This window comes from Ornithorhynchus anatinus, chromosome 3, assembly GCF_004115215.2.
Source record: "Ornithorhynchus anatinus isolate Pmale09 chromosome 3, mOrnAna1.pri.v4, whole genome shotgun sequence".
Lineage (NCBI taxonomy): Eukaryota > Metazoa > Chordata > Mammalia > Monotremata > Ornithorhynchidae > Ornithorhynchus > Ornithorhynchus anatinus.
Genome location: NC_041730.1, coordinates 10,092,149 through 10,111,980, shown reverse-complemented (window position 1 = coordinate 10,111,980; position 19,832 = coordinate 10,092,149). Strand labels below are relative to the sequence as shown.

Below are 19,832 nucleotides of genomic sequence, written 5' to 3'. Positions count from 1 at the left end.
TGCCCCTGAGAATACCACCTTTTCAGACAGAAATATATTTTTTGGATTGGTAAAACTAGAGATATCGGTCCACTCTCTGAACCAATCCCCAGATACAAAAAAAAAAAAAAGATGCCAGTGAGATCAAATATTCACAATATCCTCAAGGTCTTGGGAAGCCTCCAAAATTCAACCCTCACCTTGAACCAGAAGTAACAATAATTCTTCTACAATAAATAGGACAATTCAAATCCCCTCATCCTCCTCGAAATTCCATTCAAACTTTGTCTTATTAGTGGAAAAAAAACAGGTGGTTTGTATGTAATTTCTAACATTACTATCATTCAGATGGACAAATAAAAAAAATTACAGTAATCAAAAGCAGACCTTTCAGCACATGTAATTAAATGAAAGCTTAATAAAGAATAATTTGCAAGAGCCAGATGTGCTTATGTCATAATTGTTGCTTTCTTTGGAACAATTTTTCTAATATAACAAGCCTCTAAAGAAATGAAAGTTACACAATACTCTATGTGCAATGACTCAGTGGCTAGACAAATCCATGCGTAAGGGTCAGAGTCAGAATGTCGGCGTTTAATGAAAAATACTGGGCTTTCTGTTTGTTCCACTTAACCTTTGCAAACCAGTCCTGCTAAAATGAAGCAGACTGTCCCCAAATGGGAATGAAATAGTCTCCTGAAGTAAAGAGAATTTAAATTTAGGTTAAGTAACTGTATTTTCTCCTTCTTAGGGGCGGGGAGAACTTGAAATGATGCGGAGAAGTTCAGTATGTGTCCAGGGTTGGAAATGTTCAGATTGATTCTAGTACCAGGGACCCAGGATATTGGTGAATACATCCATAGGGTATTTTTCAGATCATTTCTCTCTAGTCTGCCACTCTTCAGATGAGAAGGAAGCTCGTCCCTACTAAAATCTAGAATGCTATAAAGTTTCAACTCGGGGTTGAAAAAGAAGGGCAAAGACTATTCAGTTTTAACAGTAGCTAGGATTTTGCGTATTTTTCCCTTGTGACCTTACGTTTCTTGGAATCAGCTTAATGGCATGTGATATCTATTAATGTACTCATACCCACAATGCCCTCAGAGCCCTCTTCTAGATTTGTCTAAATGACACAAAAGAAGAAACTAATTCAGACCAATATCAGGATGTAGGGTGAAGGTTTTTGACAAAAATTAAATGATCCTGAAGCCAAGTCCTGGTCTATTCAACTACAAATTTGCCTGTTGAGAAACACAGCTGGTGAATTGCGAATGGAAAAGTCACTGAGGTAAAAGTGACCCAGGTCCTTCTGCCTTCCACTCTGTCTTCTGTGAGACACTAGCTGAACTTTAAATCCCATCTGTGTACACTTTCCCAGTGCTTAGTACAGTGCTCTGCACATGGTAAGGGTTTGATAAATACTACTACATCATTTTTCTCCCTAATAGAAGCGGCGATAAGATTTTTAAAGACAAAGTAGATCAGTCATTTCTGCAGGCCGGGTGTCTAAGTGACAATGTTTTGTAGAACCCCTACACACAGGTTTGTTAATTGCCAAACATTTGTCAAGCTATATTTACATACAAATGGCTCACTACCACCTGAGGTGTTTCACAGGTAATGCTGCTATGAATATTGCTTGCTTAAAATGTAAACGGGTTAGCTATCGGATATCAATTTCCTAAATTTAACTACCGACCTAAACACATGAATTTTTACACACATTAGGCAGTTTAGGCAGTAACTAATGAGTAGCAGCAACTCTTCCCAGGCTTGTTACTTATAAATTTAAAGCCGCTTTTAAACAGTATACCATCGTTTTTATACTTGCACATAAAATACTAGTTATTCGCAGAGCTATAATCAGAAAATTATCAGAGCAGCTCAAACATTGAAAAGTAGCCCCATTTCCCTCACTGATATCTCCAGAATCTAAAGGGATTAGCATGAGATAATTCTTTGAAGACTGATCATTTAGAGAAAGACAATTTCTGATTACATATAAGGTTGGGATTTCAGAAAGCATCAGTGAATAAAAACACCAGCCGGGTAACATCACTTTGCATAAAAAGATAACCCTGAGGTGCATTTGTTCTCAAAAAGAGTTAAGATTTTTAAAACAATGTCAAGGCTTTTGGAAACCTCCAAAATACATCACTTGTTGCAGATATTTCAAAAATGTAAGGATTTTCTCTTTCTCATTTTGAAACTAAGTGTCTGTGTGGTTCGTAGACTGTGCGTCCTGTGTGCTACAAAGTCTATGTCTAACCTGATCACCCTGTACCTATCCCAGCGTTTAGTACAGTGGTTAGCCATAGCAAATGTTTCATCATTATTATCATTGTTGTTGTTGTAGCTATGGAATTTCATATAAATATAAAATCAATCCTAGCTTTGCACCCTTCATTGCAGGATTATTAAATTACTATTGCTTGGAAAAAAAACAGCTATGAAGTTAATGCTCCCTTATTTCATGTCCCGCTATTATTCCACTTTTGCTGTCTTTTTATGAAAAATAACCAATTTAAAAATTCAACACAATTGAACAGCTGAATTTTCTGTTTATTAGGGTGTGATTCATAGCTGAAGGAGACCCTTCACCATTGTATTTCCCCAGAGGAAAGTAAACTGTCTCCCAGCCTTCTTACTGTTGTGATGGTGTTAAACACAGTTAATAGACACATTTCCTGCCCACAATAAGCTTACAGTCTAGAGGGAGAAGCAGACTTCAATTTATCTGAACAATAATAATAATAATAATAATAATGTTGGTATTTGTTAAGCACTTACTATGTGCAGAGCACTGTTCTAAGCGCTGGGGTAGATACAGGGTAATCAGGTTGTCCCACGTGAGGCTCACAGTTAATCCCCATTTTACAGATAAGGTAACTGAGGCCCAGAGAAGTTAAGTGACTTGCCCACAGTCACACAGCTGACAAGAGGCAGAGCCGGGAGTCGAACCCATGACCTCTGACTCCGAAGCCCAGGCTCTTTCCACTGAGTCATGCTGCTTCCCCGAATTCGTAGATAGGTACAGAACTGCTGTGGGGCAAATACTAAATGCTCAAAAGGCACAGATCCAATAATTGATGTCTGAATGTACTTAGAAATGGATTTCAAAACAACATTTGCAAGTAGCAATTAATAGTAATGACTCTTATTCTTATGATATTTAGTCAGCACTAATGTGCCAACCACTAGGGTGATATAAGGTACTATGTGCCCGGCACATAGTAAGTGCTTAACAAATACCATTTAGAAAAAAAGATTATCAGATCAGATTCACTCATTTAGATAATCAATGGTATTGACTGAGTGCTTACCATGTGCAGAGCACTATACTACATGTTTGGGATAGTATGATATAACAGAGTTGGTAGACATATTCCCTGCCCACAAGGAGCTTCAAATCAGTTATTCATTTCCTCTCTGCAGGGCGGAAATTGGGGACACAATTTGGATTTGGTCCTGCCTTGTGTGTGCAATCTGCCAAGATGTCCTAGCACATTCTAAACACTCCTCAACGCATCAGGAAAAATGCAAACTTGGGAAGGAAAAGATTTTGGAGCCCCTTTAATAATGATAATAATAATAATAATCAATATTATTGTAGCACTTAAGTGCTTATATATAGCACCACGCTTAATCTAGCTCCTCTCTTTTCCCTCTGCTCCCTCTACCCCCCTTCACCTCTCCGCAGCTTAGCTCTCTTCTCCCCCCTTTCCCTCTGCTCCTCCCCCTCTCCCGTCCCATCCCCTCAGCACCGTACTCGTCCGCTCAACTGTATAGATCTTCATCACCCTATTTATTTTGTTTAATGAGATGTACATCACCCTGATTCTATTTATTTGCCATTGTTTTAATGAGATGTTCTTCCCCTTGACTCTATTTATTGCCACTGTTCTTGTCTGCCTGTCTCCCCCGATTAGACTGTAAGCCCGTCAAAGGGCAGGGACTGTCTCTATCTGTTGTCGATTTGTACATTCCAAGCGCTTAGTACAGTGCTCTGCACATAGTAAGCGCTCAATAAATACTATTGAACGATAGACACAGAATAATCTAATTGGACAAAGTCTCACATGGGATTCCTGTCTAAGGAGAGAAGGAGAAGTTACTTTATCCCCATTTTGCAGGTGAAGAAGCTGAGGCACAGAGCAATTAAGTGACTTGCCCCAGGTCACCCAGCAGGCAAGTGGCAGAACCGGTATTAGAACCTAGGTCCTAGGATTCCCGGCCCTGTGCTCTATCCACGAGACCACGTTGCTTCACCTTGTATGAAAAAAAGAGGCAATAATGTTGTCTAGTCTTCCTGTTGTCATAGAGGATGAATGCTCAGTCCTCAGGGCTACATGTAAGTCATCTCCAGCACCCTCAATAACCTGTCTGTTGAGTGGATAATGACAAAAGTGTCCTTGGTGGCCCAATTTATTGTCTCTGGGCCACTGTTACAATATATTCATTCAATCATATTTATTGACTGCGCACTGTATTCACTCATTAAGTGTGCTAAGCGCTTAGGAGAGAATAATATAACAACTGACATATCCCTTCCCCACAATAATAATAATGATGATGGCATTTGTTAAGCGCTTACTATGTGCCAATACTCTTCTAAGCACTGGGGGGGTTCAAGGTAATCAGATTGTCCCACGTGGGGCTCACAGTCTTAATCCCTATTTTACAGATGAGGTAACTGAGGCACAGAGAAGTTAAGTGACTTGCCCAAAGTCACACAGCTGATAAGTGGCAGAGGCGGGATGAGAACCCCTGACCTCTGACTCCCAAGCCCGTGCTCTTACCACTGAGCCACTCTGCTTCTCTAAAAAGGGGTTTACAGTCTAGCTATATCCACTATCACAGTCACAACTGAAGGGTACTAATGGCTGCTGCATTTTTATCCCCTTGGCTTTTGGACCCAGGACACTGTCAGGGTAGTGAAGGAATTTAACCTATTGATGGGTGAAAAATTTTAATTAGAAAAAAAATTGCTATAACTACTCTCTGTCCAAACAAGTCAAACAAATCAAACCAAACTTTACTGGGAATCCTTCCAAATCCTCCCAAACCAATCCAATCCTTCCCTCTCTAGCCCGTAAGCTTGCTGTGGGTGAGGAACGTCTTTACCAGCTCCGTTATAGTGCACTTTCCCAAGTGCTTAGTACAGTGCTCTGCACACAGTAAGCATTCTATAAAATGATGGATTCACTGGGAAACCAAGAGCTCCTTCCTGTCTGGGGTTCAAAGGAGTTCCAATTGTTTCCCAGGATTCTGACTGTTCGGATGGTGGAAATTCTCAGACTGCAAGAAGCATTCATTGTTCCTCTAGACTGTAAACTTGCTGTGGGCAGGGAATGCGTCTGTTCATTGTTGCACTGTACTCTCCCGAGTGCTCAGTAAGGTGCTCTGCACATGGTGAGTGCTCAATAAGAACAATTGAATGAACTGTTACTCTACTCTCTCTTCTGGACTGTATCAGCAGGCCCAATCTTCCTCAATGTGAGACTCCAGTATGTCCAGGACAGAGGTAATACTAGTATTACTAATCCTGCTGTTGGGGTTGGGATTTGTCCCCAAAATGCAAAGACTGAGTGTGAAGAGATCCAGCTCTGCCACTGACCTGCTGAGTGACCCTGGTGAAGTCATTTAATGCCTCTGTGCCTTCATCTGTAAAATAGGGATTCAATGCCTGTTCTTCTTCCTCTTTAAAGTGTGAGCACCATATGGAAGAGGGCCTGATTATCTTGTATCAATCAGGATAGAGAGATACAAGATCTATCTATATCTTGTATATCTATATCTTGAGTGTATTAAGCTGAGTGCTTAATACAGAGCTTGTCACATAGTAAGCGTTTAACAAGTACTGAGTAATTATTATCATTATGAAGTCACTGAACCTCGCCACACTTACTTCCTCGTCTTTAAAATTGGACGAAAAAGACCAGCCACTCCCAACATCTTAGAATGTGAGCCCTGAGAGGGAACCTGATTATCTTACATCGTTCCCAGTGCTTAGCACAGCAGCTAGCACAGCTAAGTGCCTAATGAATATCATGTGAATACCCAATCCTTTGAAAATACTATAACCACTGAATCTGTGCAGCACTAAACACCTCCACCAGTGACCTTTCAGAACCATGGCCAAGTGGAATCTGGGTTCTTTGGCAGAAAGAAGCTATAGGGATCCAATAAATTAGTATACACTGTCATCGCCATCAAACGTAAATGGACGAGATGAGAAGCAGTGTGGCTCAGTGGAAAGAGCCCGGGTTTAAGAGTCAGAGGTCATGGGTTTGAATCCCGGCTCTGCCGCTTGTCAGCTGTGTGACTGTGGGCAAGTCACTTCACTTCTCTGTGCCTCAGTTACCTCATCTGTAAAATGGGGATTAACTGTGAGCCCCATGTGGGACAACCTGATTACCCTGTATCTACCCCAGCACTTAGAACAGTGCTCTGCACATAGTAAGCACTTAACAAATACCAACATTATTATTATTATTATTATTATTATTATTATTATTAGAACAAAGGCTAAAAATGAGCACGAGGCAAGTATTCCTAGCCACGATACAATGCTTAGTCCAAACCTTTAATTCTCACTCTGTCAGCTGCCTGCTCTTTAGGTAAGTGAAATAGAGTGGAAAAGGTTTAAAGTCAAGTACTGCACTCTTCCAAACCTAGGAGGTAAGAGAAAACTTGGAGACCCAGCAAGAAAGAGTGAGAGAGAGAAGACAGACCATAGGAGAAAGAATAACAGACAAGGAGGGAAAGAGAAACTAAGAAATACACCTACAAGTAGGGTGAAAATGAAAATCAGAAAATCAATCTCATCTTCATTCTTTCTAGCACTTTCCGTGAGGAGACTGGATTTGCAAAAGGGAAGGAAGGAAAAAGGCCATGACATCAATGACCAGAGTATTGAATGAAACTGTTTTGCATATCAGTTTCAATTGCTTGGGCAAACCAGGTTTCTGCTCTTTAATGTTAAGCATGGTCATAAAGCACTAGTAATTATAATAATAACAGTAGAAATAACACTTACTGAAAGCTTACAATGCTTACAAGGAGCAAAGCGATGGAATGAATCCTGGGGAGAGATGCTCACAAAGTGATGATTCAGACATGGAGCAAAATGATAATGCTGCTGAAATCCTCGGGAGGGGGTGCGGGGGTCACCAAAGAGGGTCACAGATGGCAGTGGATTTGTACCCTGATCCTGGGTCTCTCTAACCCCCAGGGGACTGTGTGGAATTCTCATTCAGATCCATTCCCCAAAGTTGTGGTTCTGGATAAATTGGAGTGAATCTCAAATTGGCCCTCAGAGATTCTTCCTAGAATTTATCCACAAGTAGAGACTTTCATATTCCCATCTGTTTCTGGCTGGACTGTTCTAGCCCCTACCAGTGCTGGCCTGGCTTACCCGAGTCTTCTGCTAAGATGGCAGTGCTGAATGGTGAACTGAAGGTAGGTGGGGAAAACCATTTTCCTGGAGCTCACCTTGTGCACCCGAGAGCTGGTTTTCAGCCCCTCATACTTTGGTGGCAGCTGGATCCCCCTGCCCTGAACTGGGGAGCTGTTTAGGGGTACAACAGTGGGCAGAGGCCAAGGGAGCCACCAGAGTCTTGCCCACGAAGGATAGCGGTGTCCCAGATCTCCGAGAGTAAGCCGACTCTACCACCAATGCCAACCACCATCTCACCCTCTTCCTCCCGATGGCACATTTCTCGGAAAGAAACATTTCTACCCAACATTGCATTGGGTGCATCCAGTATTGAGAAGTAACATGGCCTAGTGGAATAAGCACAGGCCTGGAAGTCAGAGGACATGGGTTCTAATCTCGACTTGGGCAAATCACTTAACTTCTCTGGGTTTCAGTTACCTCATCTGTAAAAGAGGGATTAAGAGTGTGAGCCCCATGTGGGAAAGGGACTTTGTCCAACCTGATTACCTTCTATCTATCCCTAGGCTTAGAACACTGCTTGGTAAATAGTAAGCGCTTAACAAATACCACAATTATTATTATTATTGCTGATGACAATCCACTGACAATTATGGGCACCAATTTCTCTGGTTGCAAATTGTCATACTTGTGGCCTTTGTTACTCACTTATTTGTGCCAAGCACCGGGGTACATACAAGATAATCAGGTCAGACACAGTTGCTTCCTCGTACTTCTCTCCCAATTGGTCCAGGAAATAGCTGTTGCCTAAATGCACCTGATCCCTCATTCCCCATCTTGCCCCACTTCCATTCAACTTGGACTCCAGGTCCTTGGCAACTTTGCTACTGGACTGAAAGATCCATGAAGGCTGAGATCGTATCTTCCAACTCTACTGCATAGTAGAAGTACTGCATAGTAGAGGAACAGCGTGGCTTAGCGGAAAGAGCAGGGGCTTAGGAGTCAAAGGTCATGGGTTCTAATCCCGGATCCGCCACTGATCAGCTGTGTGATTTAGGGCAAGTCACTTCACTTCTCTGTGCCTCAGTTACCTCATCTGTAAAATAGGGATTAAGACTGTGAGCCCCACATGGGACAACCCAATTACCTTGTATCCCAGTGCTTAGAAAAGTGCTCAGCACATAGTAAGCGCTTAACAAATGCCATTATTATTATTATTATTATTATCAGCACTCTCCCACACTCTGCACCCAGGAAATGCTCCATAAATACCATTGATGGATTTTGAAGACTACCATGAAAGCTTCCCTCCAAATGGCCAAGCACTGTACTAAGGGCTGGAGTAGATACAAGATAATCATGTTCTACATGGGGCTCACAGTCTAGATATTGAATCCCTATTTTGCAGATGAGGGAACTGAGACACGGAGAAGGTAAGGGACTTGTCCAAGGTCACACGGCAGGTAAGTGGCCGAGCTGGGATTAGAACCCAGGCCTTCTGACTCCAAGTCTCATGCTCTTTCCACTACACCAATGAGATGGGTCGGGAGGAGAGGTGAATGGATGGATAAGCTTGAAAAGCTCCTGACTAATTAGGAAGAGGACAAATGTCGCTGAGGGTTCCTGAGGTGGGTTGGAAAGCAGGCCTAGTGGCTTAAGTTAGTTTTTGCTAAACATCTCCACAACCTCTTTCTGTGGGATTGCTTGCATTAGCTTGGCACTTAACACGAGGCTTGGCCCTGTGTTGAAATGTGGTAGGAGATATTTTCAGAGGAAAATTTTTCTCCCCCAAACACACTTGCCTCCCATAGATGATATAAACTGAGTGAGCCAATGGGAGAACGTAAATGTGTGAAAACCTGTTGCCAATTCTATTCATTCATTCAATAGTATTTATTGAGCGCTTACTATGTGCTGAGCACTGTACTAAGCGCTTGGAATGTACAAATAGGTAACAGATGGAGACAGTCCCTAATTCTAGTCACCATCCTCCCGCAAATGGCTCTCTGGGAGGCGGAGGGGGTGTCAAATTAGATGCAGTTATCAGTTGCACCTCCATCTAAAGAGAGAGACTATATTTCCGCACACCTCTCTATCGATGGGTGTCAGGAATTTCTTCTTAAAACTGCTCCCTTTCCAAAAGGGGCCAGAGACTGTGAGGAAGGATGAGGATAAGAGAGCCCCTCTTGGGAAACATTCATTAGGCCCGAAGCGGAAAGGTTGGGACTTTTCCACAAATACACCCCTCTCCTATGTAATTTGCTGACCCTTTTTTTCTTCAGCTTCTCATAAATAGCCCTGTCCCTGTGTCTCCTTCAGAGGGGCTGCTCACACAAGGTTCACTGGAGCCCTGTGTCTACTCTCGCCCTCGCGGGCTGAAAAGTATTTCTGGGGTCAAAGGGGGAGGGAGAGAGTTGAGAGTCAGGGCAGAGAGTTGTTGCCAATAAGCTGAGAACTCATTATTATGATTTATATCGACTAACCCCATTGCCCCCACCCTGCTCGGCTCTGCAGTGGACATTAGGCTGGATGCCCTTGGTTTTGTTCACGGCTCACAACAATGCTGGCAAGCGTTCAAGCTTCCCTTCGGCCCACAAAGCATGGCATGATATAAATAGCCCCAGCTTTCAGCAGTGAGGAGGTGGAGATGAAGACTGGAGTAATTAGAGGGTCTGATTTATTGCTTCTTCTGCACGGGGAAGAAAGCGTGTCAGTAACAAGTCATTATGAACCAAAGAGGTTGGGGGAGGGCAGTTTGAAAATAACCATTTTAAAAAGATTATGAATTGACTTCATAATAAAACTCACCATACTGACCAAATAATCCAGAAAATTGGTTTTTAACTAGGTTTTTCAAAAATGAGAAGCCTCAAACTAATACTTCTTAAAATGGGCATTTCTTGTTTACCAAATCCAACCATGCTTCCCAGGGGTGGCAAGACCAATCCTTCCATTTATTTTCGTTGCCTCCTTTTCATTTGCTCCTCCTCTTTTCCCCACTTTTCTCTGAGTGCTTTCCAGCTTCATTTTAGAACCATCAAGATAGGGAGGGGCAGGGCACAAAATGTATCGGAGAGAGGAGCGTGAGGAAGTAGGTACCTCAAGGGCAAGGATCTTATCTTTAATTCCAAGCTGCACGTTTCAAAGTGCCAGGTACACTAGATTTGTAAACTGCTTGATCAGGGATCATGTCTACCAAATCTATTGTAGTGTCCCTCCCAAACGCTTAGGACAGTGCTCTACACACAGTAAGTGCTCAATAAATTCCACTGATGGAGTGATTCAGAACCCTACACACAGTAAGAGCTCAAAGGTGCTCTTGATGGTGATCACGATGATGAGGTTGAGTACCCTCCTTGTATTTCCAGGGGGCAAGTCCCACATATTAAAAAAGCAGCGTGGCTCAGTGGAAAGAGCACGGGCTTAGGAGTCAGAGGTCATGGGTTCTAATCCCGGCTCCGCCACCTGTCAGCTGTGTGACTTTGGGCAAGTCACTTCACTTCTCGGTGCCTCAGTTAACTCATCTGGAAAATGGGGATTAAGACTGTGAGTCTCACGTGGGACAATCTGATGAACCTATATCTACCCAGCGCTTAGAAGAGTGCTCGGCACATAGTAGGCGCTTAACAAATACCAACATTATTATATTGGGGTCTAACTGGGACCATTTAGGGCACTAGCTCCTGTTTTCAATCAATCAATCAATGGTAGTGAGTGCTACTGTGTGCAGAGCTCTGTACTAAGCACTTGGGAGAGTAAAACTGAGTTGGTAGACTTATTGCCTGCCCACAACGAGCTTACAGTCTACAGTTTTCCTTTGTTTCTCTACTGTTTTTGTGAACACCTCTTTTGCTTTCGCTAACCCTTCCCTAATTTGTCTGTTCCACTTCCACAGGATGAAGGCGAGGGGTCGGCTATATTTTGTTCCTAAAAAATCTGGGCACAAAGCTTCTTGGGCCAAAAGGGGAGTTAAAAGGAGACAGCATCAAAAATCCCCAGTAGCTCAAGAAACTCATCAGCAAAACTAACCATGTGATGGACCCTGAGGCAAAGCCAAAGCTGCTAGGCTGCTGTCTGTCACGGCCTGCCAAGGGGCCAGATGCTATTGCTAGAAAAATATCTTCAACTTTTAAGCATCTGAGCCCTTCAATTGGAAGAACACAATGTTGGGAAATACACATGTGATGGTTTAGGGGAAAAAAGAACTGTTTCATTAAAAGAAATGATTTCAATGAATATATGAAGCAGAGTGACCTAGTGGATTAGAGGATGGCTCTATAAGTCAGAAGGACCTGAGTTCTAATTCGTGCTCTGTCACTTGTCTGCTGTGTGACCTTGGGAAAGTCACCTCATTTCTCTGGGCCTCAATTGCCTCATATTTAAAATGGGGATTAAGATTGTGAGCCCCATGTGGGACATGGACTATATCCAACCAGAGCAACTTGAAGGTATCCCAGCACTTGGTGCAATGCCTGGCGCATAGTACGGGCTTAACAAATACACTAAGAGAAATATCTGAAGAAACAATCGTACACTAAAATACATTTTAAATACATACTTTTCCTCACCTCATATCTGCACAGATAGTACGGTTTGGAATTGCCTAAGAAGTCCACCGAATATCAGTATTTCCATCTTTACATCATTTCAATGAAAGCCCAACCTGAATTTTACCTCAGTATAATTTTGTGAATTGATATATAACTATCACATTAATTCATTGAATCCACAACCCTGATGAACTGAATACATGAATGAATACTAGGAACTTCTAAAGTACAGAACATTTTATTTAAATTTTGTTAATTGAAAGGAAGTAGATCCATTTGTAACATACATGGAGGAAATTGATGCCGCATTTGGAATGTAATTCTAAGAGATTAACTAAAAAGGCAAAGAAAGTACTATAGAATTGCCTCCCCTACCTTGCCTTTCATTTTTTGCCACCGCTGCTTTAAACAAATCATCTTCACCTGATGCACACATAATTTTAAAGAAATCATGGTTTTAAAGTCAACTCTTCCTTCTCTCTTTTTAAAGAAACTTCATTTCCTCTATATCCTCCATTGTAGAATTGGGGTACAATAGAATTATTCATTCGTTCATTCAGTCGTATTTACTGTGCACTTACTGTGTATAAAGCACTGTACTTAGCTCTTGGGAGAGTACAACATAACAGCAGACACACTCCCTGCCCACTACGAGCTTACACACAGTTTTCATGCCTCGACAATGGCATCGCTCATCTCTATCTTTCAGACATCCATCGCCCTTTCAGATCAAAGAAGATCCAGGAAGGTGGAACTCAAGAAAAAGCTCAACGATTTCTTGAGACCAGGGTGGGAAGGAGCACCGTGAAAAGACTGGATGGCAACGTCTAAAGGGCATGAAGTCCCTCAGGCCTTCTGGAAGCTGGAGTCTTCTGGAAGATAAACCTGGCTCCCAGCCCCATTCCGCAGGCCCCAGTCTGGGTCGGGGGAGCAGGGCGGCCACAGAAAAAAATCCTGACCAGATCTGTGAAGGAGGCAATGTGGACCTCTCCTGGAAATGGGTTATCTGACTAAACTCTCAAACTGGAGGGAGGCAGCAAATTGGGACTGGAGGAGCTTGTGAGGGAGGCAGACAATGGAAGTGGGTTCTAATCCCTCATAGGTTCTAATCCCAGCTCCACCACTTGTCTCCTGTGTCACCTTGGGCAAGTCACTTCACTTCTCTGTGCCTCAGTTATTATTATTATCAAGTGCCGTCGAGTCATATCCGATTCATAAAGACTCCATTGATATGCTTTCTCCAGAACATCCTGTCCTCTGCCATAATCTGCAACCTTTCTAACGGTTCTTCCGCTATTGTTGTTGAGAAGCAGCGTGACTCAGTGGAAAGAGCATGGGCTTTGGAGTCAGGGGTCATGAGTTCGAATCCCAGCTCTGCCACTTGTCAGCTGTGTGACTGTGGACAAGTCACTTAACTTTTCTGTGCCTCAGTTCCCTCTTCTGTAAAATGGGGATTAAGACTGTGAGCCCCACATGGGACAACCAGATTCCCCTGTGTCTACCCCAGCGCTTAGAACAGTGTTCTGCACATAGTAAGCGCTTAACAGATACCAACATTATTATTATTGTTGTTATGGTCTCTCCATCTAGCTGCTGGTCTACCTCTTCCACGTTTTCCCTGGATTTTTCCTAGCATTAGTGTGACTCAGTTACCTCATCTGTAAAATGGGGATTAAGATTGCAAGCTCGTTGTGGGCAGGGAATGTGTCTATTATTGTATTGTACTCTCCCAAGTGCTCAGTACAGTGCTCTGCATACAGTAAGTGCTCAATAAATACAATTGAATGAATGAATGGCAGGGACTGTGTCTAACCCAATTTGCTTGTATTTCCCTCAGTGTTTAGTACAGTGCTTGGCGCATAGTAAGCGCTTAACAAATGCCACAATTATTATTATTACTATTATTATGCGGGGGCCAAGGCAAGCCCTGTGATACCATAATCACTTTGATTAGCAAAATCTTCTCTGAAAGGATTGTATTACCTAGCTCCCCGCTTATTCCCGGTCTGCATGTGACTGATGTCCTAACAATATGCTGTGGTACTGAGAACCAGCTTTTACTAATACAACTTGTCTGCTATGTGACCCTGGGCAAGTCACTTAACTTCTCTCTGCCTCAGTTACTTCAGCTTTAAAATGAGGGATAAAGACTGTGAGCCCCATGCGGGACATGGATTGTGTCCACCCTGATTATCCTGTATCTATCCCAGGGCTTAGTACAGTGCCTGGCAGGTAGTAAGTGTTTAACAAACATTGTAAAGCAAAACAAACTAATCTCAGTTAAAATCTGAAATAAAGTTGACCACCTTAAGGAAAGTTGCAAGGCTTCCTGCCTTCCTAATTCAATATATTCACAAATTGGAAGCAAGCTCTTTGCCAAAGTCTAACTTGGAAAAATTACTGTGGAACAATAAAGGGTGGAATTATCCAGGGCGAGTCACCGCTCAATCAATGGTATTTATTGAGCACTTACTATATGGAAGGTGCTATAGGAAGTGCTTCGGAGAATCCAGTGTGGTGATTTATCATGAGAAGCCCTGATTGGAGCTAATGGAAAGAGAACGGCCCTGGAAAATCAGAAGGCCTGGGTTCTAGTCCCAACTCTACGATTGCAGAAATATCTGTTGGGAAGAGCTGAGGTCTTCTAATAAAAAACGCTTCTCTGTGGTGAACAGGTCTAGGAAGAATTCTTCTAGACTGTGACCCCGTTGTTGGGTAGGGATTGTCTCTATTTATTGTCGAATTATAATTTTTATGCTCTTAGTACAGTGCTCTTCACACAGTAAGCTCTCAAAAAATATGATTGAATAAAACATTGAGTAAATGAAAAAGAGCTGGCTAATGTGGGCGAGAAAGCCCACATTTGCTGGGTTAAGGAACTACAGGTTGGCAGTGGCATTCTGCTGCAGTCGTTTCGGCCAGAAATGGACTCTGCACGTAAAATGCCCTCAAGTGCAGACCTTAGAACCTTAAAAGCTATGGCCTGATGCCAATTCCCTGGAGAAAAGAAATATATTCAGCATACTGTTATACTGAATTTTCCACGGCATTTAGTACAGTGCTCTGCACACGGAAGCGCTCGGTAAATAGCACTGATAGATTGACTGACATTGTTGTACCTTGACATCCAATCTACAATTGGGAGTTGGCTAACTCTGGCATCTCAACCATAGAAAATGTGTTTAGGTTTTGGGTGAGTCTGTAAGCTCCCCATGGACAGAGATCTTGTCTACCTTATTTGATCGTATTGCTCTCTTCCAAACGCTTAGTACAGTGCTCTGCAATCAACTAATTAGAGAAGCAGCGTGGCTCAGTGGAAAGAGCATGGGCTTTGGAGTCAGAGGTCATGGGTTCAAATCTCGGCTCGGCCATTTGTCAGCTGTGTGACTTTGGGCAAGTCACTTAACTTCTCGGTGCCTCAGTTCCCTCATCTGTAAAATGGGGATGAAGACTGTGAGCCCCAGGTGGGACAACCTGATTCCCCTGTGTCTACCCCAGCGCTTAGAACAGTGCTCGGCACATAGTAAGCGTTTAACAAATACCACCATTACCAATCAAATTTATTGAAGGCTTACGGTCTGCAGAGCACTGTACCAAGCACTTGGGAAAGCACGACACAACAATATAACAGACACATTCCCTGCTCCCTGCACACAGTAAGCATTCAATAAATACCACTGATAAACTGTTGGAAGTAGGAACTGGCCACCTCCACAGTCCCACTGCAGTCAGCCACCAATGAGACTTTACAGCCAAAACACTTGCTCGATATAAATGTTCTTTTGCATACAAGAAAAGAATCCTGACAAGTCCTGCTGCCTTGGTGCAAAATAACAGCTTAATTTTGTTAAAAGGACCTAACTTTAAGAGAACCGGGGGAATATTTATGTGTCTCTCTAGTTCTTTGAAGGAATCGTCTTATGTTTCTATGCCTATCATGGGTCAGAGGTTCAAATCAGCACTTTTACCTGTCACTCCTTATATGTTTTACTATAATTTACAGCTCAGCAAGAGGACCCATAAAACAAAAGTGTCTCTTTTACTTCAGTAACTAATTCTAGTTAATCAAAGCTTTCCAGCAAAACAACTCAGCATGAAACTCTGCATGGAAAATATGCCGAGAACAAAGCATTTTGTCAAATAACACATCAAGTGATGTAAACACATATGCCTTTTATAGAAAATGTTATCGCTTCCACATTATTGGCATCCAAAAGGAATGTTCTTGATCATAGACCTGGTGTGGCTGTGGAGCCATTGTCATTGGAAACAGGAGCCTGATCAGATTATTGTTATTATTATTATTTTCATGGTATTTGTTAAGCCCCTACAATGTGTTAAGCACTGTTCTAAGTCCTGGGGTAAACACATGCTGATCAGGTCATACACAGTCTCTGTCCTAAATGGGGCTCAGTTCCAACAAGAATATGAATAGACTTTCCTTTTTGAAAGGGTTGTTGATAATATTTATTGAGCGCTTCCTATATGCAGAAGACTGTACTAAATGCTTAGGAGCAACAATAAACAGAGTTGGCAGACTTGTTCCCTGCCCGCAGTAACTGGTTTTATTTTTTTTTCCACACGGTCCAGTAATTGCCACTGGAAAAAAAAAAAGGCATTTATTTCTTCACTGTTTTTATCTTTTTAAAATCAGTCACTGACATTGGCTACCCCTTTGTCCTCTTCTGGAAAGTCTGAGTTAGTTAATCCACAGCTGTGGGGATATGAAGAAGGGACCCAGCAGGCTCTAAATCCATTGAGTCTCTTGTCTGTTAATAAAATCCACAGTCTGCAGGACAGATGTGAAGAGGATCTGTTAAATAAGTCAGTGGCAAAGATCTTGACCTCGGCTGAGGAAAATTTTATTATTCCAGAAAGAGACATAATTGTGAAGCACCGATAATTAGAGGCACCAAATCTATTCTTCGCGATTTTTCACTCTCCGCCTCAGCCTTATGGTGAAATAGAGCATCACAGCTTGTGTACAGAACAACACAGTTCTATAAATGGTGGTAAAGCAAGAGGCATATTGTAATGAGCTAAATTGTTCCAGAGAAGCAGTGAGACCTTCGTCTTTGACTTATTCTTAAATAGTTTTGTTTGCAAGTGATGTATGTCACTTCTTCTGCAACTTCACCAACCAGTGTGCCAAAACCTGACAAATGCAGTGTGAACTGCAAAGTTCCCCTCTAGGGGGAAATGTAAACTGAAGATTTAAATTGTCTCCACTTATTTTTTTTCCAGCGTGCGAATGGTTTGTTCCCACTACACGCAAGTGCATGAAGAAGCCATTTTTGAAAAACCCAAATCCCACTCACCAAACAGAAATCCAAGTGGGCAACTCACAGGCCTAGGATTCAGCCACAAACCTAATTTAAGTTCATATCTTGAGCGAGTGTAGACTGTAAGCTCACTGTGGCCAAGGAATGTGTCTACCAACTGTATTGTATGGTATTCACTTGCTGACTGCAGAGAAGCAGTGTGGCTCAGTGGAAAGAGCACGGCCTTGGGAGTCAGAGGTCATGAGTTCAAATCCCGGCTCTGTCACTTGTCAGCTGTGTGACTGTGGGCAAGTCACTTAACTTCTCTGTGCCTCAGTTACCTCATCTGTAAAATGGGGATTAACTGTGAGCCTCACGTGGGACAACCTGATTACCCTGTATCTACCCCAGCTCTTAGAACAGTGCTCAGCACATAGTAAGCACTTAACAGATACCAACATTATTATTACTCTACCCATGCGCTTAATACAGTGCTCTACATACAGTAAGCACTCAATAAATTCCACTGCCTGTCATCCTCAAATTTTCCAAAATAATATTGTTTTTTTAAATTATGGGAATGTTAAATGTATGTAAATAGAATATGTATGTAAATAGAATATACGCACTTACATAAATGCATTGCCCTTATCCTTAATCACCATAAGTCTTTCCCCTTATGAAAACATCCAAAGTTGTTTTTGTTGATTAAACGGTAAAGGTACTACAAGGTCATCTACAGTCTCTCACAATTCTACCCATCAGTCAGTGTTATCTATTGAGTGCTTACTATATGTAAAACACTATGCCAATAGCTTGGGAAAGTACAGTATAATAAAATTAACAGACATGTTCCCTGCCCATAATCAGTTTAGAGTCTAAAATATGAATAGAGCTCCTCTTGAAAAAGAACAATGTGGCCCAGTAGATAGAGGATGGGCCTGGGAGTCAGAAGGACCTGGGTTCTAACCCTGGCTCCACCCCTTGTCTACTGTGACCTTAGGCAAGTCACTTAACTTCTCTGTGCTGCAGTTACCTCATCTGTCAAATGGGGATTAAGATTGTGAGCCCCATGTGGGACAACCTGATTAGCCTGTATCTACCCCAGCACTTAGTACAGTGCCTGGCACATCATGAATATTCAACAAACACCATTCAAAAAAGAGAGGATGTTTTTTCATTTCACAAGTTCAAGTCTCCCATGTAGTTGCCATTTCCTTCAATGGCAAGAGTAGAAAACTGAAACCAAGAATAGGCAGCCAGCGTATCTCATGTCACGGTGCTGCGTGGAGTGAGATGGACAGAGCTGCCCGGATCGCTCTTCTAAAGCATCTGCAGCTGTTTCCCCAGTCCTCAAAAACATCTGATGGCTGCCATTTCTTGCCACATCACTCCTCCACTGACTTCGAGGCACTGGTTCACCTCTCTCCTCAGTACTTCTCTTCTCTCCCACTGCACCCCAGTTTGCACACTTCATTCTCCTCAAGCTAATCTACTCACTGTGGTTCATTCCCATCCCTTCCACCACCGCATTCTGGCTCACGCTGCCACTCCGCTCTTGTCAGGAACTCCCTGTCCCACCTCACCTCTGCTAGACCACTGCTCTCTCTGTTGCCAAAGCCCCTCTCTCTAAAAGCACGTCTCCTCCAAGAGACACTCCGGGAATCATCCCTCACCTCCCCACCCTTTACCTCTTCTGACTGCCACTTCACCACTTCTGGATCTCCTCCCATCTGTAATCTATCTTAATATCTGTCTCCCCTGCTAGATCTAAGCTCCCAGAGGCAGAGATCGGGTCTACCAATTCTATTGCACTCTGCTTTGCAGAGGGTAGATGCTCAGCAAATGTTACTGACTGGAAGCTCATTTGGGCAGGGAATGTGCCTACCGACTCTGTTATATTGTATACGCCTGTGCTTAACCCAGTGCTCCGCAACAGTAGGTGCTCAATAAATGCCACTGATTGATGGACCTCTAGTGACCTTGGATGAGCTTCTTCCCGGCTACCAGTGATCCCCTCTCCATTCTAGGGTTCCCAGGACCCACAGATGTATGAGAGAGCAATGCCACCAATACTGCCCCAGAAGCAGCCTGGCATTAGTGGATAGAGTGAGAGTCAGAAGGTCATGGGTTTGAATCCAGCGCTTAGTACAGTGCCTGGCACCCAGTAAGCATTTAACAAATATCACTTTTTTCCCCCTACTGTACCTGCTGTTGTTATACTTTCCAGGACTCTTCTCACTCTGACACTCAGGCCACTCAGCAAGGAAGGACAAGACTAAGAACGATGAAGACCTGGGAAGACGAGAACTGCAACTACTTGGGCGTGGGCACTCATTCATTCATTCAATCGTATTTATTGAGTGTTTACTGTGTGCAGAACACTGTACTAAGCACTTGGGAGAGTATAATATAACAATAAACAGACACATTCCTGCAATGCATGAAGCTGTGACTGTCAAGGTCAGGAACACCAGCCCGGGAATTGCCTCGTCTACTGTCCCCAGAGTAAAAGCTACCTTTATGCCCTTCTAGGTTGGAATACGAGCAGCATGGCTCAGTGGAAACAGCACGGGCTTGGGGGTCAGAGGTCATGGGTTCTAATTCCGGCTCCACCTGTCAGCTGGGTGACTTTGGGCAAGTCAC

The 19,832-nt window shown here is 42.9% G+C and overlaps 1 protein-coding gene across 1 annotated transcript in view; it reads right to left on the bottom strand.

Moving 5' to 3' along the window:
- The window catches only part of SOX6 (SRY-box transcription factor 6), a 386,921-nt gene that overhangs the window by 83,644 nt on the left and 283,445 nt on the right, over nt 1-19,832 (bottom strand).